Source organism: Lepus europaeus, chromosome 3, assembly GCF_033115175.1.
Source record: "Lepus europaeus isolate LE1 chromosome 3, mLepTim1.pri, whole genome shotgun sequence".
NCBI lineage: Eukaryota > Metazoa > Chordata > Mammalia > Lagomorpha > Leporidae > Lepus > Lepus europaeus.
Genome location: NC_084829.1, coordinates 147,258,891 through 147,286,542, shown reverse-complemented (window position 1 = coordinate 147,286,542; position 27,652 = coordinate 147,258,891). Strand labels below are relative to the sequence as shown.

At 38.4% G+C, this 27,652-nt stretch overlaps 1 protein-coding gene and 1 pseudogene across 1 annotated transcript in view; both read right to left on the bottom strand.

Moving 5' to 3' along the window:
• GRM1 (glutamate metabotropic receptor 1) overlaps positions 1 to 27,652 on the bottom strand; it is a 428,308-nt gene that overhangs the window by 234,002 nt on the left and 166,654 nt on the right.
• Positions 4,049 to 5,447, bottom strand: LOC133757145 (dimethyladenosine transferase 2, mitochondrial-like; annotated as a pseudogene).

The following is a 27,652-nucleotide window of genomic DNA, read 5'->3' as shown; positions in this document are numbered from 1 at the left end:
TAGCTACAAAAACAATCAAATACCTTGGAATAAACTTAACCAAGGACGTTAAAGATCTCTACGATGAAAACTACAAAACCTTAAAGAAAGAAATAGAAGAGGATACCAAAAAATGGAGAAATCTTCCATGCTCATGGGTTGGAAGAATCAATATCATCAAAATGTCTATTCTCCCAAAAGCAATTTATACATTCAATGCAATACCAATCAAGATACCAAAGACCTTCTTCTCAGATCTGGAAAAAACGATGCTGAAATTCATATAGAGACACAGAAGACCTCGAATAGCCAAAGCAATCCTGTACAACAAAAACAAAGCCGGAGGCATCACAATACCTGATTTCAGGACATACAGGGCAGTTGTTATCAAAACAGCATGATACTGGTACAGAAACAGATGGATAGACCAATGGAACAGAATAGAAACACCAGAAATCAATCCAAACATCTACAGCCAACTTATATTTCACCAAGGATCCAAATCTAATCCCTGGAATAAGGACAGTCTATTCAATAAATGGTGCTGGGAAAATTGGATTTCCACGTGCAGAAGCTTGAAGCAAGACCCATACCTTTCACCTTACACAAAAATTCACTCAACATGGATTAAAGAGTTAAATCTATGACCCGAAACCATCAAATTATTAGAGAGCATTGGAGAAACCCTGCAAGATATAGGCACAGGCAAAGACTTCCTGGAAAATACTCCAACAGCACAGGCAGTCAAAACCAAAATTAACATTTGGGATTGCATCAAATGGAGAAGTTTCTGTACTTCAAAAGAAACAGTCAGGAAAGTGAAGAGGCAACCAACAGAATGGGAAAAAATATTCGCAAACTATACTACAGATAAAGGATTGATAACCAGAATCTACAAAGAAATCAAGAAAATCCACAACAACAAAACAAACAACCCACTTAAGAGATGGGCCAAGGACCTCAATAGACATTTTTCGAAAGAGGAAATCCAAATGGCCAACAGACACATGAAAAAATGTTCAAGATCACTAGCAATCAGAGAAATGCAAATCAAAACCACAATGAGGTTTCACCTCACCCCGGTGAGAATGGCCCACATTCAGAAATCTACCAACAATAGATGCTGGAAAGGATGTGGGGAAAAAGGGACACTAACCCATTGTTGGTGGGAATGCAAACTGGTTAAGCCACTATGGAAGTCTGTCTGGAGATTCCTCAGAAACCTGAACATAACCCTACCATACAACCCAGCCATCCCACTCCTTGGAATTTACCCAAAGGAAATTAATTTGGCTAATAAAAAAGCCATCTGCACATTAATGTTTATTGCAGCTCAATTCACAATAGCTAAGACCTGGAACCAACCCAAATGCCCATCAACAGTAGACTGGATAAAGAAATTATGGGACATGTACTCCATAGAATACTATACAGCAGTAAGAAACAACGAAACCCAGTCATTTGCAACAAGATGGAGCAATCTGGAAAACATCATGCTGAGTGAATTAAGCCAGTCCCAAAGAGACAAATATCATTTGTTTTCCCTGATCGGTGACAACTGAGTGCCAAAGGGGAAACCTGTTAAGTGAAATGGACACTATAAGCAACAATGAACTGATCAGCTCCTGTCCTGACTTTAGATGTACAATGTAATACTTTATCCTTTTTAGTATTTGTTGTTGTTGTTGTTGTTCTAGTACTATTGGTTGAACTCAGTAATTAACACACAATTATTCTTAGGTGTTTAAATTTTAACTGAAAAGTGATCCCTGTTAAATCTAAGAGTGGAAAAAGAGAGGGAGGAGATGAACAATTTGGAACATGCTCAATCGGACTGGCCGCAAATGGTGGAGTTAGAAATGTGCCAGGGGATTCCAACACAATCCCATCAAGATGGCATGTTCCAATGCCATCGCACTAGTCCAAGTGATCAATTTCAGCTCACAATTGATAGCTCTGATAGGTCTAAGAGTCAAAGGGATCACACAAACAAGACAAGTATCTGCTAATACTAACTGATAGAATCAAAAAGGGAGAGAAAGATCCAACATGGGAAGCAGGATACACAGCAGACTCATAGAATGGCAGATGTCCTAAACAACACTCTGGCCTCAGAATCAGCCCTCAAGGCATTCGGATCTGGCTGAAGAGCCCATGAGAGTATAGCAGGCATGGAAAGCCAAGATATCATGGAAAAAAAAAGACCTAAATGAATGATCTCTGTGAGTAAGATCCCAGTGGAAAGAACGGGGCCATCAAAGAAGGAGGTACCCTTCTCCGAAGGGAGGAGAGAACTTCCACTTTGACTATGACCCTATCGGAATAAGATCAAAGTCAGCGAACTCTAAAGGCTTCCATAGCCCTGGCAACTCATGACTAGAGCCTAGGGAGATTACTGACGCCATGAACAGGAGTGTCAAATTGTTAAGTCAGCAACAGGAGTCACTGTGTACTTACATCCCATGTGGGATCTGTCCCTAATGTGTCGTCTAAAGCGAAGTGATGCTATAACTAGTACTGAAACAGTATTTTTATACTTTGCGTTTCTGTGTGGGCACAAACTGATGAGGTCTTTACTAATTATATACTGAATTGATCTTCTGTATATAAAGAGAATTGGAAATGAAAAAAAACAACCTGGTGTTAAAATGGAAATGGCATAGAAAATTAATTAATTTGAAAAAAAATTATGTAGGATCTCTGTCTTTAATGTGCTGTACATTGCTATTTAATGCTATAATTAGTAATCCAATGGTAGTTTTTTCACTTTATGTTGCTATATGGGCAAAATGTTGAAATCTTTACCTAATATATACTAAACTGACCTTCTGTATACAAAGAGAATTGAAAATGAATCTTTACATGAATGGAAGGGGAAAGGGAGCGGGAAAGGGGAGGGTTGCGGGCAGGAGGGAAGTTATGGGAGGGGGGAAGCCATTGTAACCCATAAGCTATACTTTGGAAATTTATATTCATTAAATAAAAGTTTAATTAAAAAAAAAGAAAAAAAGAAACCCGATGCTTCACTATGATCTCTCTGCTGAAGTGGGAGTTTTGATGGTCCAGTAATAAATGAAGTCCTGGCTCAAGTGTAGTTTATCACTAGGCCATATGTTCCTACTCGGTAATTTCTCTTGTCCTTGTGTGTATAATTGGAATTGATACATTTGGCAGGTGGAGTCAACACTGCTTTAGAATGTTGATTATGGTAAAGACCATCTGGAGTCCTTGAAAACTTCTTCCTACCTCTGGACAAAATAGTCAATAAAAATATATTGTATCCTCGGGATGGGAGACAGAGGTCATCACCACTGTTAAAGTCCTAATGGCCACAGAGATAGTTTACTGTCCCTGTTTTTAACTGTCTGAACTAACTCTTGCAGAAACCATAATGAACCCAGAAAATAACTCTATATTACCACAGACCAAACTAATTAATAGCCCTCATCTCATCTCCTATGCAGAAGATGGCATTGTTAAAATAGATTATTCAGGTTTTGCTTATTATTTTACAGCTATCACAAATATTTACTCAGTATTATAGACCTGGATATAGAAAACAAAACTAGAAGAACTCCTAGGGGATAACATCAGAGAAAATGTTATTAATAGCTTTATTTAGATACACTTTCTTTGCTACACAAAGAATGAAATATATTTCATATGTACAAGTTGATGAGTTTGGACATACAAACATCCACAATACCATCACCAAAGTTAAAGTAATTTCTATTTCCAGCACCTCCTAATGTTTCCTTGTGTTGCTTTATTTTGCCTTTATTTGTTTCTGTGGTAAGAATATTTAACCTGAGATATATCCTCTAAAATTTTTTGACATGTAAAGTTTGCATTGCTAACTATAGGCACCATGTTGTACAGTAATCTCTGGAATGTGTTAAGCCATATAACTGAAATCTTACACCCATTGAACAACTCCATCAAAGTCCCTGGCAATTATTGTATTCTTAGCTTTTGTGAGTTTAACTGTGCTGTGGATTGCAAAGGACATTTTATCTCCCAAACTTACGCAGATGTTTAAACTGATGTCTTTTTTTTTTTTTAACTGAAGTTTTCATTTTATTCCGTTGTAAATAAAATAGCAGTCCTGTTTTAGCCAACAGACCAGTGGAATTAGCAGAATGATCTGCCTAATCTGTGCAATACAAGAACAGTTTTCTGTTGAAAGGAGGTAAGGTTTCCAAACTCAGTTCTTTTTCATCTATGTTAAAAACTGCTCCAGCTGATGTCTTGACAGTCTAGTTTTCTGCATATGTGTTCTCCATGCTGTCATCATATAGCCATTTATGGGTATAATCTTTGGAACACTCTATAGCTTCAAAAAGGCGTTTAAAGTCTTGAGGATACATGCCAGTTACTTTCACTTTTTCATTTTTTCTTGTTTGCATCAATATATCCATTGCATCAACTGGACTCAATGACCTTAAATGTTCTATTAGTCTTGCATTGCGCTTCCCAAAACAGTGCTTTACCATATGAAAAAATACATCATAGTTAATAGGAGTTAAGTTTTCTGTGAATAAATTTCGACGAGGAGTCATTCGAATAAAATACAAGTTTTGCTGTATTTGTTCTAATAAATCCTTATGCTTTGGCTTTTTCAGCTGCCCATTTTGGGTATATACATCAAATGATGACCAAGGCTCCACATGGAGCACCTTAATCTCACAAGCAACTTGCCAGAGCACACTTAATACTTGATACAAGTTTGGATTTCTTGGATTTGCCATTAGTTTCTGGTATTCTTTTTCACTAATGAACATATTTAGTTCTACTCGTCCATGCCTATATATAGAAGTGCAGGAATACAGGTCATATACAAGCTTCCATAGTGCCTTTCTTTCATTTCTAATTGGGAAGATTCCAATTATTTTTAAGGGAATACTAGTCCACACTTTCTAGGATCCAATTTAAAGAAGTCACAGTAGACCACTTCTAGTTTTCCATCCAGATTATTTCCTAAGGACTCCAAATGCGGAATGAAATTTCTGTCACTTTCAAGGGCAACCACTTTGGCACCAGTTTCAAGTAATGCCTGAGTCAGCACTCCAGGACCTGGATTGCACTCTAAGAAGAGAGAGCGAGGGTCTTTTTGACTCCCCCGCAGGACCTGCACCAAGGTCTCAGCCAATCCCCGACTGTTTACGTAACGCTTAGGGTCCAAGCGTTGCTTGCATACCCACGGAGGCGATTCCCCGAAGTCGGGATGGGGCAACAGCTGCGGGGATGAATCAGACAAGCCACGGCGAGGCGGGTCTCCACGCGTCGTCGCTCGGGTCCTCAAAATGCAAAAGCGACCCGTGCCCGCCAGGGCTAAGGGCGCCAACCGCAAAGGAAGTCCCGCCGCTGGGACCCACATCGTCACCTCCAAGGTGCCCCTTCACATGACCCAGGGTCGCTATTTCGGTGAACCCCATGAAGGGCATCCCACGTGCAACATCTCCGCGCTGCAGACCCTAAACTGATGTCTTAATGTTGATGATTGATGGACTTAGGGTGAAGACTTGATCTAATTAAGATATTAGAGAGGTGAGTCTGATGGGAAGTCTTGAGGCCTTGGAGGGTGGTTCTCCTGAGAGGGTTGATTATTTAAGTTCAAGTTCTGGGTAGCCTCTCTATCCTTCCTGGCTGACCATTCAATCCTTCCTCCATACCTGTTATGGTCAGCCTCCACAGATGACAATCTTTGGGGCTGCTAATTTCTAAACTCTAACCTCCAAAGTGTAAGGTAAAATAAATCTTTTCTTTCTCAAGAAATTCTTCTCAGGAATTTTGGTTAAAGTAATAAAAGACAGACTATTAAGGACACATCTTTAAAAATGGTACACTGTCATTTTGACAAATGTGCTGTTTTTTTATCATAAACAGAAAAGGATCACTAATACATGCCACTCACAGAGGATAAAAAACATAGACTATGCGATCTCTTTCATCCTCTATTGTAATGAAGTCCAAAATGATCTGTTTTGTCTGAACACCCCAGGGTACTTCGCTTTGATCTATTTCCTCCATGCTATAATTTGGATTCAGTAGGATAAGCGAGATGTGGCTATCATGCGGGACACATGAGTTCACCATGATTTAGGGGCTTTCTACTTCAGGGAAATTTTCAGGGATCTAATCTCATTTTGGCACCTGCTTCCCTGAGAGCTACAAATAATAAATACCATAATCCCTACCGGCATCATTAAGTTGCTCTTTAGTATTTCAAAGGCATGGAGAACTATATCCAGGAAAAGAAATTTTTTAACTTTATTTAATCCCAAATTTCCAAAAATATTGTTGGATACATATTGAATCTTTTTCAGTAACACCAACCCATTGCCCTATTGACATTGACACTATTCTCTTCAGTTGCTTCTTGCTGTGGTGAGAACTTGTCATCCCCATTAGATTCTCCTGCTCCTGCCATTGCCCATTTCTTTCCCTCTCTGGGCTCGATGTCCTCCAAAACGTATTTCCTGACAGTTCTCTTCCACTGGGAATTTTCTACTGAGGGCCAATGGATATTTTAGCCTGTATCACAATTTACCACCTTCTATTACTAGACAACTTCTTGTGAGTGTAGCTGCATCTTCCTGAATATATTATATCTTCCTCAAGAGTAGAAACTGCTTCTTTTACATTTTTGTGATGTTTTACCTTCCTTGGGATAAAATACACAAGACAGGGCTTCGTATAAATTCTTAAACAAATAATTGACTAATAGATTAGAGCACAATAATATTCCTGCCTTCACAATTTTTACATATAAACTAGAATACTGGTTAACAAATATTTATGTGCATTAGATTCACATGGACAGCTTGTTGAAACACAGATAGCTGGACCCCAACCATAAAGATTGTGAAGCAGTAAGTTTGGAGAGGTCCTCAGAATTTTCATTTCTTTTATTTCTTTTTTTTTACACTTGATCTTAGCCAAAAGGCTGAGAAGAGATCATTTCTTTTTTTTAAAGATTTATGTATTTATTTGAAATAGTTACACAGAGAGAGAAGGAGAGGCAGAGAGAGAGAGAGAGAGAGAGAGAGAGAGAGAGAATTCTTCCATCTGCTGGCTTACTCCCCAATCGGCCTCAATGGCCAGAGCTGTGCCAATCTGAAGCCAAGAGCCAGGATCTTCTTCTGGGTCTCCCAAGTGGGTGCAGAGGTCCAAGGACTTGGGCCATCTTCTGCTGCTTTCCCAGGCTATAACAGGAGGCTGAATCGGAAGTGGAGCAGCCAAGTCTCAAATGGGATGCCAGCACTGCAAATGGGCTGCCCATATGGGATGCTGGCACTGCAGGTGGGTGGCTTTACCCATTATGCCACAGTGCCAGCCCCAGAATTTTCATTTCTAATAAGTTCCCAAGTGACATTAACACTGATGTTTAAGAAAACACATTTTGAGAATTACAAACCTAGAGAACAGTCTTTCAGGAATACTTGTGTTAATTGCCAGATTTCCTCACAGAAGCTGTATGACATATAATTTTCAGGTGACATATGAATGTAGAAACATGTTGTTATCCATCACTTAAAAAAATCACATTGCCACAAAATTGCTAATCTGTTTTTCTAATAGCATGCACCAAAAATAGCCTGCTTCATTCCATCTTACGTGTAGTGATCATGCAATTAATTATCCAAACTAATATACCTTGTCCAGAAAAGTGCTCAACTGGACAAAGTAACAGGACTGAATACATAAAGATGACTGTCTCAGAAACTGGTATGGTCCCTATTCATAGCTGTCCCTCTCTCAATACCTTCTGTCCTTGATTCAATTCACTTCATCAGTCACCAGCACTGCCACCCTCTGGACTTTCCTATTCTAAAAACAAGTAAGTTTCTATCATTTACAAATGTCTATTTCCTTGTCTATCTTTCTCTCCGTAATTATTCTCCCTGTCAATCACATCTTTTTTTTTTTTTTTTTTTGACAGGCAGAGTGGACAGTGAGAGAGAGGGGCAGAGAGAAAGGTTTTCCTTTTTCCGTTGGTTCACCCCTCAGTGGTTGCCACAGCCGCAACCGGGACAGAATCCGGCGCCCCGACCAGAACTAGACCCCGGGGTGCTAGCGCCGCAGGCGGAGGATTAGCCTATTGAGCCGTGGCGCCAGCCAATCACATCTCTTAATTGTAATGCATTGTGTATTATCCCTTTTACTAGGACTTCTCTGGGGACAGGGTAAGTGAAAAAATACAAAAATTAAAAAAGAATCAAAGGATCAGCTTTATTGCTTTAAATTTGTGTTAGAGAACTTAGTTTGCACAGGGCAAACACAGACTGTCCTACTTCATTTGAAATGAACACCTCCCTTCACTGGGACAAGGCATACCCTTGTACATCATTGGAAAGAGGGAAAAGGATTTGATCTGCAAGAAAGCTGAGTAGAATGAAAGAACAAAAACAAGGCTCAAGTGAGGATTATTGGTACTTCTCTCAATCTCACCAACCAATTGAGATTTCTTGGACAATCTGAGGATTTAGAGGGAGAGGTGAAAATTTTTCTCCTGGTATTTTTTTATTTTTTTTTGTTTATTTATTTTTTTGCCAGGCAGAGTTAGACAGTGAGAGAGAGAGAGACAGAGAGAAAGGTCTTCCTTCCATTGGTTCACCCCCAAAATGGCCGCTATGGTCGGCGTGCTGCGCTGATCGAAAGCCAGGAGCCAGGTGCTTCCTCCTGGTCTCCCATGCGGGTGTAAGGCCCAAGCACTTGGGCCATCCTCCATTGCCTTCCCCAAGGCCACAGCAGAGAGCTGGACTGGAAGAGGAGCAACCAGGACAGAATCCGGCGCCCCAACAGGGACTAGAACCTGGGGTGCCAGCGCCGCAGGCAGAGGATTAGCCTACTGACCCAGGGCACCGGCCTTTCCTAGTATTTTTAAAGTTTCTGTTTTTATGAGTAAAAGCTGAAGTACAGAAAAGGAGTGACATAAAATGGTTACACATACATCTTCACATTTCTATTCCCAATCCTCATATTTCCTACTAGTTGCAATATATTGCATTCATATTGAAGTCATTGAAAAAGCATGCATAATTAATATTTGCAGCAAGCAACTGGAAGTAGAGCAGACATCAATGTTTATAATAATGATTAACATATATGGAACAGTGACAATCTTCCATTCTTCTAAGTATTAACCCATTTAATTTTCACTACAATTGTGTAAAACCCTGAGGCGCCAATAGGTTAGATAACATGCCTAAAAGTAAAGCTGTCAAGTAGCAGAGTCAGAAGTTGACCCAATACCACCAGATCGGGGCCGGCACTGTGGCATAATGGGTAAGGCTGCCACCAGCAGTGCCAGCATCCCATATGGGCGCCGAATCAAGATCCAGCTGCTCCACTTCCAATCCAGCCCTCTGTTACGGCCTGGGAAAGCAGTAGAAGATGCCCCAAGTCCTTGGACCCCTGCACCCACTTGGGAGACCCAGACCCGGAAGAAGCTCCTGGCTCCTGGCTTGGGATCGGCACAGTTCCAGCCATTGCGACCAATTGGGAAGTGAACCAGCAGATGGAAGACCTCTCTCTCTCTCACTCTTTTCTCTGTCTCTCCTCTATCTAAGTAACTCTTTCAAATGAATAAATAAATCTTAAAAAAAGACCACCAGATCCAAATCCTAGTTCATAATTCTCAGATTATAATGATTTATGATAGCATGTTTGTCCTCAAACAATTTACAACCTAGTAGATTAAGCTAGAAACAAAGAGTGCAATGTAGGGCAGTATCTCCTTAATACCAGATGAATGCCAGAGAAAGTTCGTGTGCTTTGCTGGAGAGGGAAACTTTTATCTTAGAGGTCCTTAAATTCTCCCTGGACAGAACTGCATCTGCAGCTTTCCCAAGTGGGAACTGATGGATGTTGGCCTATGTATTATGAAGTTTAACAGGGGGTTCAAAGCTGGGCCAGCAGGAAGGTAAAATAGTTGTATTCAGAGAGAGAATCTCTCAATTTGAAAGATTAAATGCAGAAAGCTGTAAAAGACACACATGCTATTGGTTAAATTATAGATCTGGCCAACAAATCTAAGAAAGTTAAGGAAATATAAGAAGAAAGTATTAGTTGTATTTTAAACCATTGATTTGAAGTCTCAAGATAATAACTTATTTTCCCCTATTTCAACTTACTTTAATATAATTGTTGTGATTTATATTTATTTCAACTTCTAACTATAGGCATTCTCATTAAAATGACTATGGCAGAACATTATTATTTCACAGGTTTTGCCTCTTAAATAAAGTGAATGCTCACACTGGGTAATTGGCTTGGAGCACAAAAAATCTTGGTTATGCTAGAAGAAATCATAAATGTGAAGAGACTAGTAAGTATTCTGAATGATTAGATACTCGGTGTGATTTTAGCACAATGAAAAGATTGCAATAGATCAATATGTTTATTCCAATTTTTTCAACTTCTTTTGTGATAAATATTCCTTTCTCCAACTTGTTTGTATTCTGTTCCCTTTTAAGCACAAAGAGAAACCATTTTATATTCAATAGAAAAGCTTGTCAACATTAATCTGTCATGGGCCTGAGACTGACTGACAGGAAAGAACAAAAGGTGACAGGCTGCTTTTAGTATGAGTGTGAAAGAAAGGGAAGAAAAATGGAAACAACCAAAGAAGTATAGAGAAGTGAAGAGAATACCTGCAAAAAGAAAACAAAAAATGCAAAAAAATCAAGAGAGAATGAGGCCGGCGCCATGGCTCAACAGGCTAATCCTCCCCCTTGTGGCGCTGGCACACCAGGTTCTAGGCCCGGTTGGGGCGCTGGATTCTATCCCGGTTGCCCCTGTTCGAGGCCAGCTCTCTGCTGTGGCCCGGGAAGGCAGTGGAGGATGGCCCAAGTCCTTGGGCCCTGCACCCCATGGGAGACCAGGAGAAGCACCTGGCTCCTGGCTTCAGATCAGCATGGTGCGCCGGCCACAGTGGCCATTGGAGGGTGAACCAACGGCAAAGGAAGACCTTTCTCTCTGTCACTCTCTCTCACTATCCACTCTGCCTGTCAGAAAAAAAAAAAAAAGAGGATGAATCAAAGTATAGAGAAACAAAGCAAATTTTAAAAAATTCTATATTTTCTCCCTCCCAATTTAGATGAAACTACCAAAGTTTCCCCCATGTAGATGGATCTAAAGGGACAAGGATGTGACCCTGAAATTGGAGGACTATTAGAAGCAAAGCAAATATTCTAAGTAACTTAAGAAAGATAGATGAGATAACCTCTAGTTTAAGTTGGAAACAAAAGCTTTAATAGAGAGGAATAAACTGTGCCTGCTTTGGCAGCACATATACTAAAATTGGAACAAGAGGAATAAACTATAAATCCCCTCATTTACTAATTCCTGAGGCCTCATAATCTGTTCCAGACACTGTGCTAAATGCATGGGAAACAAAAACCAATAAGATCTTGGCCTTGGGCCAGCTCCGCGGCTCACTAGGCTAATCCTCTGCCTTGCGGCGCCGGCACACCGGGTTCTAGTCCCGGTCGGGGCACCGATCCTGTCCCAGTTGCCCTTCTTCCAGGCCAGCTCTCTGCTGTGGCCAGGGAGTGCAGTGGAGGATGGCCCAAGTGCTTGGGCCCTGCACCCCATGGGAGACCAGGAGAAGCACCTGGCTCCTGCCATCGGATCAGCGCGGTGTGCCGGCCGCAGCGCACCAACCGTGGCGGCCATTGGAGGGTGAACCAACGGCAAAGGAAGACCTTTCTCTCTGTCTCTCTCTCACACTGTCCACTCTGCCTGTCAAAAAAAAATTAAAATTAAAATTAAAAAAAAAGATCTTGGCCTTGTCCTCAAAAATCCAACAATCCTCTTGAAATCATATTAGTCTGTAGACTACTACATCACACTGTGGTATTGCTGTAACAGAGAATGCACAGGGTGCTACAGAAAAAGATATTTAAGAGGATAGGGACATGATGGTTGGAGAACCTAATCCGTGTGAGGGATGAATGTGGGGAGCGAATCAGCAATGTTTCCTTAATTAGAGGGTTGACCTAGGAAAAGAGGACTTGAAAGCCTTTCTAAACATCAGAGATTGAGTATGCAAAGGCATAGTGACTGAAAAGAACTGCCAAAGAAAGGGGGTATAGAATAGAGGGGAATTGAGAGGAAAAATAGAATCAAATGAGACAAAGAGTGTTCAATGGTGATACGCTGAGCAAAGAATCAAATAAAGAACAATAAGGGAAATTATCAGCTGCATATACAAACTGGTAGGTCAATATCCAAACAGGGATCAGGTATAGAGGTCAAAAGTCTGATTGCAGTAGACTGAAGAGGTGACTGGGGATAATGGTTTAAAAACACTAAAATGTGCTAACACCTTCACAAAAAACTGTGGCTTGGAAGAAACAGGAATGATTGACTGGTAGGTCAATATCCAGACAGGTTCAGATAATGGATGGTCAAAGGTCTAATTGCAGTAGACTGAAGAGTGAACTAGGAATAATAGTTTTAAAAACACTAAAATGTGATGCCTCCTTCACGAAAACTGTGACTTAGAAGAAATGGGAATGACTGTATTTTTATTGATGCTGTTATTGATGTTTTGCTTTGCTTTATTTTGCAGATTTACACAAGGGAAGGCTTGCATGCTATGAACAAACAACCAGGAGGAAATTCAGGAAGAGGAATGAAGTTGCAGAAACCTGAAGGAAATGGGATCTAGAATACAAGTGGGTAGTTTTTCATCAGATAAGTTTCTTTAGAAATAAAGAAAGGATGGAAGTATATCAGTTTATTGTCAACGTGTATAAGAAGGAAGTAAAAGTGAAATTCAGCCTTAGAATTTGTTGGAGAATATCTAGTGATGTATACCTAATTATCACAGAGCTAATGACTGTTCCAATGTCTAATGTCGAAGGCAGTTGGATAGTTTGAGTTAGCTACCAAGAAACAACAGTTTATGCAAATGCCATGCATTTCTAAATCTTCAGGAAGATGTGTCTTCTTTAACCTGTTGCTTTTGGCTAGTTTTAGCTATATCTCCAAAACTGAACAGTTTATGCCCCATTATGCTCAAACAATGCTTGTTGAATTACTGAGCCAACGTTTGGTAGAGGGCAAAAGCTACCTGCCCTGCCTCTTTAAGTCCTGTCACCCTTCTACCAGAAAGATTTGGCCTTTTATATCAATATATTTGTAACTAACTACTGCTGTGTGAAAAGGAGTTTAAGCTGGAAGTGAGAGTATTTTCTACATATAATGGAACATTGTTATTTAGGGGGAAAGAATGCTTCAAAAGCCCTTGTCAGGGGATAGATGACATCTTTGGCTACTCTGCTGGCCAGTCTTGTCTAACTGGCAGAAAAAGGTGACTTAATCATTAGGTACATAAAATAGTAGTTTTAAAACATCAAATCCCAAAATGGCATGATTAGCCCGTCAAATAAACTTGAAATAGATGCATGTGCACACACACATACATACACATGATCTTATGACTTAGATGGAAAATAAAACTAATATTAGGGCATTATGGTAATTAAAGTTTACAATTATAAAATAAAAGGAGTCAGTTCTGGCACCTTCCTTTCAACCCATCCATTCCCCATTCCCTTCCCTAAAAAGCAGATGCACTTAAGCGCTCATTTCAGCTACCCAGCCATTTCTGCTGCACTGCATCAAACATTTCCATGACAATCTTGGAATCTGAGACAAAGGGGTCAATCCAGGCATTTGAACATTAATTCTCACACTCTCGCTCTTGACATTGATCACCACATTCTCATTCTTTCCTGCACATTGCTTAACCTTTGTTTCAAATCCACATGTCTCTATTTTCTGTGCTGCATCCTAGGTACTTCCCACAGATTTATCCCACTTTAAATCTCTAAGAATCTACAATATTCTATATGAGCCTGTTTCATGAATTTTGGTTTTAATGCCTTGTAGATTCATTGGTAGGCATCTTATTTGTTCTTTTTCAAATCTGCAAACAATCGTTTAATTCCCCTTCCTTATTCTTTAAAACTCTAGTCTTTGTTTTGTTTTTTAATCATTTTAACATTGTAGGGACTATTACATAGCCTCATTGTAATTGCCCCACTATCTCAAGTTCCAAGAGAGCTAGTCCCTTAAATTGTGATATTTATTTGTGTGCTTCCTAGTTTTTCCTATGAATTCAGTTTTAGTGGCAATTTTAGGCACCCTGGTTTGGTTGTTACCTAGTTTCATATACTCTCGTGGTGTTTACTGAATCAGAGTGCTTTCAAATTAATAGCTTAGCTTAAGGTGTCCAGTAAAATATTTGTAAAACAACTTCAGAGTCCAAGTCCACTTGGACCTCTGTTCAAGGACTTCAATATGGCAGAGTCAATTTCTTTGTTGCTTCCTTGACAGATGAGCAAACTTTCCCATGTCCTCTTTCACTCTATTCCTCATAAAGGTGCAACATTAGCATGGTTATTAATTCCCTTCCTTGAACAAAATCCAAGGTCACAGGTCCTATTCCCATAGCCATTAGCTCCAAGGCCTTACACCCATTTTAATCTGACACTTGTACCGCCTAATCCTAGAGTTCTACAGCAAATACTGTGCTACTCTGGCTTTAAATTCCCCCTCCATTTTGACACCCAGAAAGTTGCATCCTTTACTTAACTTTTGGAATTTTTATTAATTAAAATGCATCCAGCATTTCTGCAGGCTGCCAGCAGCAGAAAGGCTTATGCTTCCTCAGTGGAATAGAAATATCTGGATAACTTTTCACAACAGATAGAATCTAAGCAAAAAGTTCCAAAAATTGCTTACGCAAAGAACACTGTACAATTATGGAGCTGAAATCAAAGCACTTGGGTTTAAAGTTTGACTCTCATACTAATTATAACACAGAATCAAACCTCATGTCCTCACAGTCCTTCAGTTTTTTCATTAATAAAATGAGGGGAACAAATGATTCTGAGATGTATAACTTCTAACATAAAGTATCATAATCAGGATATGAAAGGGAAGAAATTGTATTTCAGGCTGACAGACCAGGATCTGTGTAGGAAGCATTCAGAGAGAAGAGTCAGAATAGAGAGCTCATAGTTATCCCAGAATTAGAAGAGGAATTTCCACGAGAATGTGGACAAATGAGAAAAGCAAGGGGATATCAGAGTGGCTCAACCCGGAGAATTTTAAAAAATTAGTAGAAATCCCACAAAGGGTGGGAACACAGGATGAGGTTCCACTCACGTGAGAACCAGATGAAGGATCTTACCGTTTAAGAGATGAAAAAGTAAGTGGAAAAGTTTATTCAATTAAGTTGAACAGGAAAAGCAATGAGCAAATGATACTTGGAGAGAAAGTTAACAATTAAGAAGCAAAGCACTTACTGAGCTTCCAATATTTCCCGTGGCACCCATTTGTGTTTCAATTGTATCACATCATCATGTGTGCCCGCTCAGTTTCTGTCTCCACTGTGGCATTATGGACTATTGAAGGTCATAAACGGTTTCTCGACTCTCAGCTCTTGGCACAGTGGCGTAGCACAGACTGCATTTTAAACAACTGAGCGTTGAATGGAGAAATGAGAAAACTGACACAATGTGAGAGTAAAAAACAGGGAAAAGAGGAATGTGCTATGTTAAAGAAGATCAAGTTTTATGCAAACCAACAGGGTTGGTTCTTTACTAAGAATTCTTGGCACCTTGGAATTGGCAGGTGACGTTACAGAGACTTAAGTCCGCCCTCTGGGTGCACAGAAGGAGCAGAGGAGGAGAGTGGAAGAAAGCTCTGTAATGAGTGTTGTTTTTCAAGGGCAGTGAGATAGAAAAACTCAAGCAACACATCCTGGTCCACTAGATTCCTGAGAAAAAACAAAGCAAAAATGAGATCTTCAAAAAAGACTTAAATAGAGCAGCAATGATGGCTTTGGGAAGAGAAAAAAAAAAAAAGCCAGATTAAATTACTTTGTGATAGAAGGACTTCTTTTAAAAAAGAAGTGAACAGTGTAATTTAACTAAACATTATTAATGCTTTTAAAATATTTTTGGTTCCTCATCACAGATAGCTACCAGTTGAGTACTTTTTTCAATATTCTAAACTGCAAGAAATACATATAACTATTTGTTATTAATAAAATAACAAGAGTAAATATTTAAATATGCTTATATATTAAAAGAGGTCTTCAAAAAGTTCATGGGCAATGCATATTATTAAAAAATTACATATGGATTTCAAACTGCTTTAAATCAAAATAAACATCTTTTAATTCCATCTTTCCATAAAATGTCCAAGGGACAGATACAACTACACAGCCTGAGTTTCTGGATGACCTGCAGGGCACAGTTACCCTGCCAGCTTTGGTCCACTCAACTCTAAGTAAGGGGGAATCAAGTCTCCACCTTATTCCAGCTGTGGGAATTTTACATCATCCTCTTGGTTAGCCTGCACCTTAAGTAAAAAACAAAATTAAGCCAATGTGTTATAATGATTCACTATTTCAAGGTTTTTCTTTGGAATGTCTTCATACCTTTCTATGATTTAGGGTTGTCATCATGAATGTGTCTGACTACATCATAAAATGCTTAATAATTGTTTGGAGTGGTTTTTGAACATCAGTATATATTATAATAAATAAGTCTATGGTGCTGCTTAAGAATTTGCATATTTACAAAATCATTGTGTGATTCTGTGTGAGGTGGTCTTTAAGATATGCCTGATGGGAGTTTCTCCTGGAGTTAACAATACTTTATATCTGAAACCAGTGTGTTGAATATTATAGTTAGTGGCAAATTAAGCTTGTGATTATAGAGTAGATTCAACTATGTCTTTGTAAAAATTAAAGAAAAGACAAGGAAGGAAGGAAGGAAGGGGATTGAGAGGGAAGGGAGGGAAGATACTTATCTAGAACTGTACCTATGAAATACAAGAAATCTGTTCTCCTTATATTAATAAAAATTCTTAAAATTCAGTGTATTATGAATCACTGCATGAAAAGTAAAACAAAATGAAGCAGCTAAAGGTTAAAATGAACTCTTAAATACATCAAAACTAGCTTGTTCTCTTTCATATTTAGAAAAATACAGTCATAGCTCAGAACTTCCAGTTATTACAGCCGTGGTTCTCAGCAGGTGTAATTTCTCATCAAAACTAACCATGGAGCTTTTAAAATAATCTTTTGTTGCTATTTGTAAATAAGACAGCAAGTGATTCCATCATTAGAGTTTCTAAGCTCTAAAATTGGTAGTCTAATTACCTGACTAATTTATGGATTTGGTGAGAGATAGAAATGTAACCAATATCTTAAGGTCAGTGAAGTAGCAAGCATTTATTCAGTGCTTACTATAAACTTGATCTTGTGAGAGGAATTTTTTTTTAAAACATACTACAAGTATATTATTTGTCTCATTAAATCATACCCACACTTGATAATTATACCTCATTGTATAAACAGAATATTTAAGTTTGCAAGTTAAGTGTAAGGGACAAAAAGTTCTAATACTAAATTTTAAGAGTAACATAATATTCCTGGGAATCTCTAAGGAGTCATATGCGTTTTGGTGTACAAATTACCAAGGCAGGGAGATTGTTTCAGGCCTGGCACACAGAGGAAATGATAAAGAGAACTGATATTCTTTCAGATGTGAAAAGAATTGCTCCTGAAGCCTGGGGAGGATCTTGAGTGCTACCAGAAGAAATCTGGACTCCACCCTACAAACAACAGGGAATCAAAGTCATTTGTGTCTCGGACCGATGTGGACACAAAGAGTTTCTAGAATGATCGATTCAGCAGTGTGGTGCAGGTTGTATCTGAAAGAGAAGATGTCTGAAAGAAAGGAAATCAGAGAAAAGAATATTCCAGTCATCTCAGTGGTACAGTGACTACCGGGGTTTTAACTTAGAGTAAAACTAATCTCTTTTTGAAACACCCTGACTGGCTGGCTAATTCTGTGCAGAGATAAACATGCTGGATTTCAGAAGGCACTCTGCATAAGACAGGCTTGTCATTTTACCAATAGAATGTTACGATTTGAGAGTTTTTTTTATGGTAAAAAAACATAAATAATAAGTAAAAAAACTCTTCTATTTGACTGCAAATGAGGCCACATGCGTTTGTCACATTGTCCTTAACTCATTGTAGAACATAATTTCCCCAAATCATTCTATTCATTTTTTGTATGTTTTATTTAGTTGTTTTTTTAAGCAAATAGCTAACTATATAAGCCTTTTGTGCCTTGTTGTTTTAAATATGTGTGTGCGTGTGTGTGTGAGTATTTCATCTCCCTTCTTAGGGAACATACATATTTCAGTGAAATTGAGCCCAATAATAAAGCATCAGCTTTTGCTGTTGTTGTTCATGAAGTTATGTCTCTGCTCCCTATGGACCCAGTGCATCATTGGTTGAAGTGAAGTTCTAAAAGAATATGATCTTTTCCCTTTTCCCCAAAGCCCTTCAATGACATCTTCACAAATGCATGGCTCACATACAAGTAAGGAGAGGAACAGAAAATTAGCAGCAAATTCTAGTTGATCAAAGACTTCACAGTGCAGTAGGACTTAAGAATGTCTTCATGGGGAAAATAAAACATCTTCTGTTCCTATCAGTGAAAAAAAAATTCTTAATACAGCATTTTCATTTATTTTATCATGGATTAATTTTAATTTACTCTGAAATGTAGCCAATACACCAATATTTTATTATAGTAAGTTGATTAATATATTCTAGCCCTACAAACATTTAATCATTAAATAACATTTTGATACTACATACGCAAAATTTGGCATATTCACAGCTTCAGTCCTTCCAGACTTCAAACACAATCATTCTTTTATAGAAACCAAAAGGAGCAAGATAGTCATTAATGTCGCTAACCCTATTTCTGGTTCTCTTCCATCTAGACACACATCAATATTGCATTTCTTCTCCCATGTAAGTTAGATGTGACTTGCTTAGAACATTAAAATTGGAATATTACTGGCAGTTGTTATCTCTGAAAAGGAGGAGTTAAAGTTCCCTTGCATCTTCCTTTGTATCTTCTCTTGTATTTCTCCAAACATCAAGTCCCTCACATACAGCTCCAGAGAGCACAATGTAGTATATGTAATGTGGATAATAAATGAATTTTTATCAGCTTAAACCACTAAAATTTGGTGGTTATTTGTTACCAGGAAATAACTTACTATATTTTGATTGAAATAGACACTTTTTTTATTAAACTTTTATTTAATGAATATAAATTTCCAAAGTACAGCTTATGGGTTACAATGGCTTCCCCCTCCCAAAATTTCCCTCCCACCCACAACCCTCCCCTTTCCCGCTCCCTCTCCCCTTCCAATCACATCATGATTCATTTTCAATTCTCTTTATATACAGAAGACCAGTTTAGTATATATTAGGTAAAGATTTCAACAGTTTGCCCCCATATAGCAACACAAAGTGAAAAAAAAATACTGTTGGAGTACTAGTTATAGCATTAAATCAAAATGTACAGCACATTAAAGACAGAGATCCTACATAATATTTTTTTAAAAAAATTAATTAATTTTCTATGCCATTTCCAATTTAACACCAGGTTTTTTTTTTCCATTTCCAATTCTCTTTATATACAGAAGATCGATTCAGTATATAATTAGTAAAGATCTCATCAGTTTGTACCCACGCAGAAACACAAAGTGTAAAAATACTGTTTCAGTACTAGTTATAGCATCACTGCACATTAGACAACACATTAAGGACAGATCCCACATGGGATGTAAGTACACAGTGACTCCTGTTGTTGACTTAACAATTTGACACTACTGTGCATGGCGTCAGTAATCTCCCTAGTCTCTAGTCTTGAGTTGCCAGGGCTATGGAAGCCTTTAGAGTTCGCTGACTTTGATCTTATTCCAATAGGGTCACAGTCAAAGTGGAAGTTCTCTCCTCCCTTCAGAGAAAGGTACCTCCTTCTTTGATGGCGCCATTCTTTCCACTGGGATCTCACTCACAGAGATCTTTCATTTAGGTCTTCTTCTTCTTTTTTTTTTTTTTCTTTTCCCTGGTATCTTGGCTTTCCATGCCTACAATACTCTCATGGGCTCTTCAGCCAGATCCTGTGGAAGGCTTGTAAGGCAAGATGCCTACGTGCTGAGTAAAGATTGCTTGCATGCCTACGTGCTGAGTAAAGATTGTTTATGTGATCTTCCAGGAGCCTTAGATAGTGTCTGTGAAGGCACTGATGTTTGACAAGGCCAGTTTATGGCAAGGCTTGTTTATTTTGAAGCTCCCTGTTTTTATGGGTTTATTGCTCTTTCACTATGTTTAGACTTAAGATAATGTATGACTATGTGCTGGGACAGGGGATGGGTTTAGACTTAAGATAATGTATGACTATGTACTGGGACAAGGGGATGGGGATATAAGCAGTGAGAGAAATGTGTTCAGTGCCTCTCCGCCTACATCTGTATTGACAACCGAGTGGCGTCTCAATAAACCGTGATCGGAGAAGGATCTTCGTGCCTTTAATTCTGTGCCTTGCTGGTCAAGGCTCGCCGCAAGATCCAAATGCCTTAAGGGCTGATTCTGAGGCCAGAGTGTTGTTTAGGACATCTGCCATTCTATGAGTCTGCTGTGTATCCCGCTTCCCATGTTGGATCTTTCTCTCCCTTTTTGATTCTATCAGTTAGTATTAGCAGACACTTGTCTTGTTTGTGTGATCCCTTTGACTCTTAGACTTATCAGAGCCATCAATTGTGAGCTGAAATTGATCACTTGGACTAGTGAGATGGCATTGGTACATGCCATCTTGATGGGATTGTATTGGAATCCCCTGGCACATTTCTAACTCCACCATTTGGGGCAAGTCCGATTGAGCATGTCCCACATTGTGCATCTCCTCCCTCTCTTTTTCCACTCTGAAATTTAACAGGGATCAGTTTTCAGTTAAAATTTAAACACCTAAGAATAATTGTGTGTTAATTAGGCAATTGTAAAAGCAACAACAAAATCAAGATACAGTATGTCGCATTGGCTTAGCAATTGGGCAGTAGGGAGTGAAAAAACTGTTATCATTTAAGCAGTGGGGAAAATTTCATCTAGTAAAACCACCATCTGTAATAAGAAGGTATGCAGATCATGTAAAAATAAATTACAACCTCTCAATATAGAGGTAAAAAATATTTGTGATTTGTGTAGATAGCCATTGGCTGCATTTAGAAAGGCATTATAAGAAGGACACTTGGTTAGAAAAAAATTAATTGGCTTGAAATCGAGAATGGTTTGTTGTTGTTGTTCTAGTACTAGTGGTTGAACTCTGTAATTAACACACAATTATTCTTAGGTGTTTAAATCTTAACTGAAAAGTGATCCCTGTTAAATATAAAGGTGGAAAAAGAGAGGGAGGAGATGTACAATTTGGGACATGCTCAATCAGACTTCCCGCAAATGGTAGAGTTAGAAATGTGCCAGGGGATTCCAATACAATCCCATCAAGATGGCATGTACCAATGCCATCTCACTAGTCCAAGTGATCAATTTCAGCTCACAATTGATGGCTCTGATAGGTCTAAGAGTCAAAGGGATCACACAAACAAGACAAGTGTCTGCTAATACTAACTGATAGAATCAAAAAGGGAGAGAAGGATCCAACATGGGAAGCGGGATACACAGCAGACTCATAGAATGGCAGATGTCCTAAACAACACTCTGGCCTCAGAATCAGCCCTTAAGGCATTCGGATCTGGCTGAAGAGCCCATGAGAGTATTGTAGGCATGGAAAGCCAAGATACCAGGGAAAAGAAAAAAAAAAAAAAGAAGAAGAAGACCTAAATGAAAGATCTCTGTGAGTGAGATCCCAGTGGAAAGAATGGCGCCATCAAAGAAGGAGGTACCTTTCTCTGAAGGGAGGAGAGAACTTCCACTTTGACTGTGACCCTATTGGAATAAGATCAAAGTCAGCGAACTCTAAAGGCTTCCATAGCCCTGGCAACTCAAGACTAGAGACTAGGGAGATTACTGACGCCATGCACAGTAGTGTCAAATTGTTAAGTCAACAACAGGAGTCACTGTGTACTTACATCCCATGTGGGATCTGTCCTTAATGTGTTGTCTAATGTGCAGTGATGCTATAACTAGTACTGAAACAGTATTTTTACACTTTGTGTTTCTGCGTGGGTACAAACTGATGAGATCTTTACTAATTATATACTGAATCGATCTTCTGTATATAAAGAGAATTGGAAATGGAAAAAAAAAACCTGGTGTTAAATTGGAAATGGCATAGAAAATTAATTAATTTTTTTAAAAACATATTATGTAGGATCTCTGCCTTTAATGTGCTGTACACTGTTATTTAATGCTATAACTAGTACTCCAACAGTATTTTTTTTCACTTTGTGTTGCTATATGGGGGCTAACTGTTGAAATCTTTACCTAATATATACTAAACTGGTCTTCTGTATATAAAGAGAATTGAAAATGAATCATGATGTGATTGGAAGGGGAGAGAGAGCGGGAAAGGGGAGGATTGCGGGTGGGAGGGAAGTTATGGGAGGGGGGAAGCCATTGTAACCCATAAGCTGTACTTTGGAAATTTATATTCATTAAATAAAAGTTTAATAAAAAATAAATAAATAAATCAAGTTGAATGTAAAAAAAAAAGAAAAGAAAAAGATAAATAAAAAAAAGAAAAAAGAATCAAGAGTTCCTAAATTCAGAAATATAGAGAAGAGTAAGCTGCTTCCCACCCAAATATAAAAAGATAAATCCATAGTCTTTGAGCAACAAAAGTAAAATAAAATTGAGTCTTGCCAGCAATAGTCAAATTAAGAATATTGCTGCAGCACTCATTGTATAAACTTGTGAATGGGTGACAGTGTCTCAGAGTGAGATCTAATTAAGTTGTACCTCCCAGAAAATCAGCTTAAGGGGGTTTCTCTACTTTAAGCCTAACTGACTCGAAAGCAAGATTTAGACATATGTGGATGAGAAAGTTAAAGAACACAGATTTCCTAGGAACTCTGGTTAGGACTGCTACCATGCTCTACTGACAGGCATTAAATAGATAAGATTCCCACAAAGTTTTCAGAGTCTTACTGCCATTACAAATCACCAGTCTGGACTAATAGACAGTGTCATTGATCTAGGTTTAAATGAACCCCTGTGCACTATCAACACCTTGTAAGCAAAAAACAAACAAACAAAAAATGCACTTAGAAAGCTCACAGGCCCAAAGATATAATATTCTCAACACCCATTCCTCAGTTGTACCATAAAGGGCTATAACAGACAGATTCTCCCAAAGACCACAGAGAGCAATGGCCAAGTGAGCTACTTTCAGATAATGGAACAAGGTATTGTGCAAAGAATAGTTCTTAACCTTAAAGTAGGCAGATTTCACAATTATGGCCATTTGGGATGGGAGACAGGAAGCTGCCATATGACTTGTATTATCCCTTTCTCAATTTGCAATGTTCATTGATATTATCCTATTCTACTTTGACCAACATGTATTGTACTGTAAGAGGAAGTTAACTCTTAGTTTTAGTTTATGTCTCCAGTTCAAAAGGATGCATAGTTAACCATAATATAAAGACCACTATTATCATCCAAATATCATGGTACATGCGATTTCTGCAGTCACTGGATAGGACTTGGGTTTTCTCCTTGTGAAGAGATAAAAGTGTTGTGCACAAGGGAAAAAAAATAAACCTATCATTTGTGAAACAATTAGTACATGTTCCATGAATATTATTTTTTTTTGCAATTGAGTATTTTAGGTTCTCCTTTCAGACTCATGTTAAGTTTTACTTTCCTTCCTTAAGAATTTCATCCAGTGAAATGTGAGTGGAAGTTATGTGGTCTCTTCAAGGAGAAAGATTTTAAGAGAAGTATTCTATTAAATACATTCATTTTCGGTTTCTGTGTTAGCCAACAATCTTCCAGATCATAAAGTCTTCATCAGGCTACATCCCGGAATGAGGATGATGTGAAACAGAGCCCTATATACTGGAGATGATAAATAGCATGAGAAATAAGCAATTTTTTGTTTGTTTTACACCACTAGGTGTTAGGATTATTTGATTTTTCCGCAAAACATATTCTGACTATACAATGTGCATATACATATGAAATCAGTGCTTTGCTTACTATTAGACTAAATAAATATTTGGTCAATGGAACCAACGTGAAGTACCTGAACTTGGAGTCAAGAAGACTGCAATCTAGTGACTCCTCACAGCGTTCAATAAACCTCAATTTAAGTGATCTACATATAGGTAATTGAAAATAGAAGATATATAAGCACAGATTAGGGGATTTCTCAATATTATAAAAAAGAGAACAAAATCCGGCGCCGCGGCTCACTAGGCTAATCCTCCGCCTTGCGGCGCCGGCACACTGGGTTCTAGTCCCGGTCGGGGCACCGATCCTGTCCCGGTTGCCCCTCTTCCAGGCCAGCTCTCTGCTGTGGCCAGGGAGTGCAGTGGAGGATGGCCCAAGTCCTTGGGCCCTGCACTCCATGGGAGACCAGGAGAAGCACCTGGCTCCTGCCATCGGTCAGCGCACTGCGCCTACCGCGGTGGCCATTGGAGGGTGAACCAACGGCAAAAGGAAGACCTTTCTCTCTGTCTCTCTCACTGTCCACTCTGCCTGTCCAAAAAAAAAAAAAAAAAAGAGAGAGAGAACAAAAGACTTTCTCAAAAAGCGGTGTTCCCACCAAGAGAAAATAGAATGAACATACTTAATTTAAAAAGTGTTCTAATTTGTAAAGCAAGTAGAGTGAAATGGCCTTTTTATTTTCTTTTGATTCAAAGATTTTGTGATCGTAATTATCTTCCCTTCTAACTCTTTCAAACTAATTTAAAACAAGATAGGTAAAAGCTAAATGCTCAGGCTGAAACCAGGATTTATGGTACTCCTGTCAAACTTTTCTCTTTTATCATCTTACAAGTGCTATTATATCTCCAAGGTGACCCATTTTACTACTGAATTCCTGCTAAATCCAGCAGTGTTCCAGGTCCTACATTTTACAGTGCTTCAGGGTTCTCAGTGGGGAGGAGACCTATTTAATTGCCCACTCCAACTGTGATTTACAGACTAAGTGGCCTGATTATTGCCATACTTCCTGAAGTATATCTCCCTATTTTCAACTGTGTTCCTATCCTTACAGAAAGCACATAAAGAACTTATCAGAATGTGAATATTTAGGCCATAAGCACAAGACAGAAGTCAGGCAAGAAATTGAAGCTATCAATAATAGAAGTCACACTAAGGGGGAAAACACATTGAAGACAGACAAGTATTGGGTTTGAACAAGATAACACCAAGCAATATTCCAACGAACAGAGGATGTAGATGGCAATCAGAATTACTTATGGAAGACACACAAAAAAATTAAAATTGTAAAAGGCGTGAAAAAGACTACAGAGATTATCTAATTCAGGTACTTTTTATAGATAAAAACTAAAATTCAGAGATTTATTTAAGGCCATTGAACTGTTTTTCTATTCAGGTCCTAGGAACAGGTTTCAATACCAGTAACTATCAATTTTACTGTGACACCAGCTAATATTCACACCTCCTCTCTATCCATCACTTTATCTGGCTCTCAACACTCTTCCTAAGAGATAGGAAGCAGGATAGAAAATGATCATTGTCACCACAAATTCATTCTCCCCTCCATACATAAGGTTCCTAGTTGGGGACATAGCCAATCAGAGGAAATAACAAACTTCTCCATCTCCCATGAACTAAATGTGGCATTTTAACAAGTTCTTGCCAATGGAATTAGAGAAGAAGCGATAGACATACAGAAATTCTGTGTCCTTGTCTTATAAAAAGGAGTATCTACTTGTCTCTTTCCAATGACTGGAAATAAGTGAAGTTGTATGCTGTCTTGATCTCGTCTAAGAAGCATAACATCAGAAGGAAGGGGCTATGAAACAAAAAAGCAGAGGAACTTGAATTTTTAGAAAGCAGCATAGACGAGAGCTGATCTTCCGGCTATGAATTAGATATCTCCAAATTCTTAAGTGTTAATTTCATTTCTATTATAGTAACCAAACTCATACTCTAATTGATTTGGCAAAAAGGCATTTTTATTACAAATTTTTATGAGGAAAATTGTTATTCAGTTTGCTTACAATACTTGGCCATTCATTACTATCTGTCTTTAAAGAAGGCTTTAGAGAGAATGATTTATTGAGCTAACCCACAGCAGGTATGACTTGTTTCATATTGTGAACTATCAAGTCTCAATCTGCTCTAGAAAAAATAAATTGATGTCTAAATCTTCCAAATCTGCAATGCTATATACAGTATTCCATCTAGCTAATCCAAGAATTTTTTCTGACAATGGATCCTACATGGATAATCCGAAAGTCTAAGGCAGATTTCTGTAAAGTTTTCCAAGTATTAATTTAAAGAGCACCAGAAAAGGGCAAGTAATTGTTACCATTAGATTTTTGCCTGTTATCCTAATTGGACATGCAAATGAATGACTTTTGAAGTATATTTCCAATACAGTAATGCAGCTCTTACTGCTGTAAGTGACTTAGGCAGAATTAAGGGATGAAGTTAGCTGATTTATTACAATTAAGATAAATTCAAAATAGAAAAAAGTTTTACCCACCTGTGGTTTGGAGATTCTACTAAGGAGAACCCTAAATAACATATTTCAGGGACAAACAATTTGCTACAGAAAAATAAGTCTAGTAATCAAGCTTCTTGTCTTCCTGGCTTATATTAATAAACTCTTTGTTGTAAAACTTTATGGTTTGTCATAAATGAATTTTAATGTATATCTCATGAGTTGTATATCCCAATGTGATGTCAGTAAAGATTTTAAAGTTTACAATAACAAAGTAGACCAATAGCTTTCATGTTTTGTCCAGTCTCCTGTATTTTCTATAAAGTATTTATTTATATATTATTTTGAAGGCAGAAATACAGAGAGATAGCTTCCTTCTGTTTGTTAACTCCCCAGATAGATCCCTCCAGCAGTGGGTAGTGGGTCAGGCTAAAGCCAGAAGCTAGAAATTGAACCTAGGTCTCCCATGTGGGTGACAGAAACCTAACTACTTGGACCATCATTCACAGCCTTCCAAACTGTGAATTAGCTGGAAGCTGATATCAGAAGAGGTGATATTCAAAACCAGGCACTCTGATATGAGATGTGGGCACCTTAATCAGTGTCTTAACCATTAGGTCAAAACATCTGTCTTTCCTTTGCTTTCAATAAAAACAGAATTTCCTGGGTAAATTACAAAATTTTCATAGAACATTCCATAACCTTTTTATGACTAAAACAATCACCCTGTTTGATGGCTTTTTCTTTTTAATGAACTCCTGACTTCTTTAATATTCCTAAAATTTTAGTACTGTGTGTTCCAAGAATGATCTTTTATGAAAAAAAAAACATTATTTGAAAGGCAGAGAAGCATAGAGGGAAGAACAGAGATAGAGAGAGATCTTCCATCTTCCAGTTCACTCTCCAAATACCTACAACAGCTGGAGCTGGTCCAGGCTGAAGCCAGGAGCTCAGGACTCAATCTGGATCTGCCATGTGTGTAGCAGAGACCCAATTACTTGAGCCATTGCCCGCTGCCTCCCAGGATACTGGATGCACATTAGCAGAAAACTGGAATGGAGAATGAAATCAGAACTGAAACCCACACACTCTGTTTTTTTATCCACACACTCTTACATGGGAGTCAAGCTTCGCAAATAGTCTTAACCGATGTGCCAAATGCCCACCTCATCCAA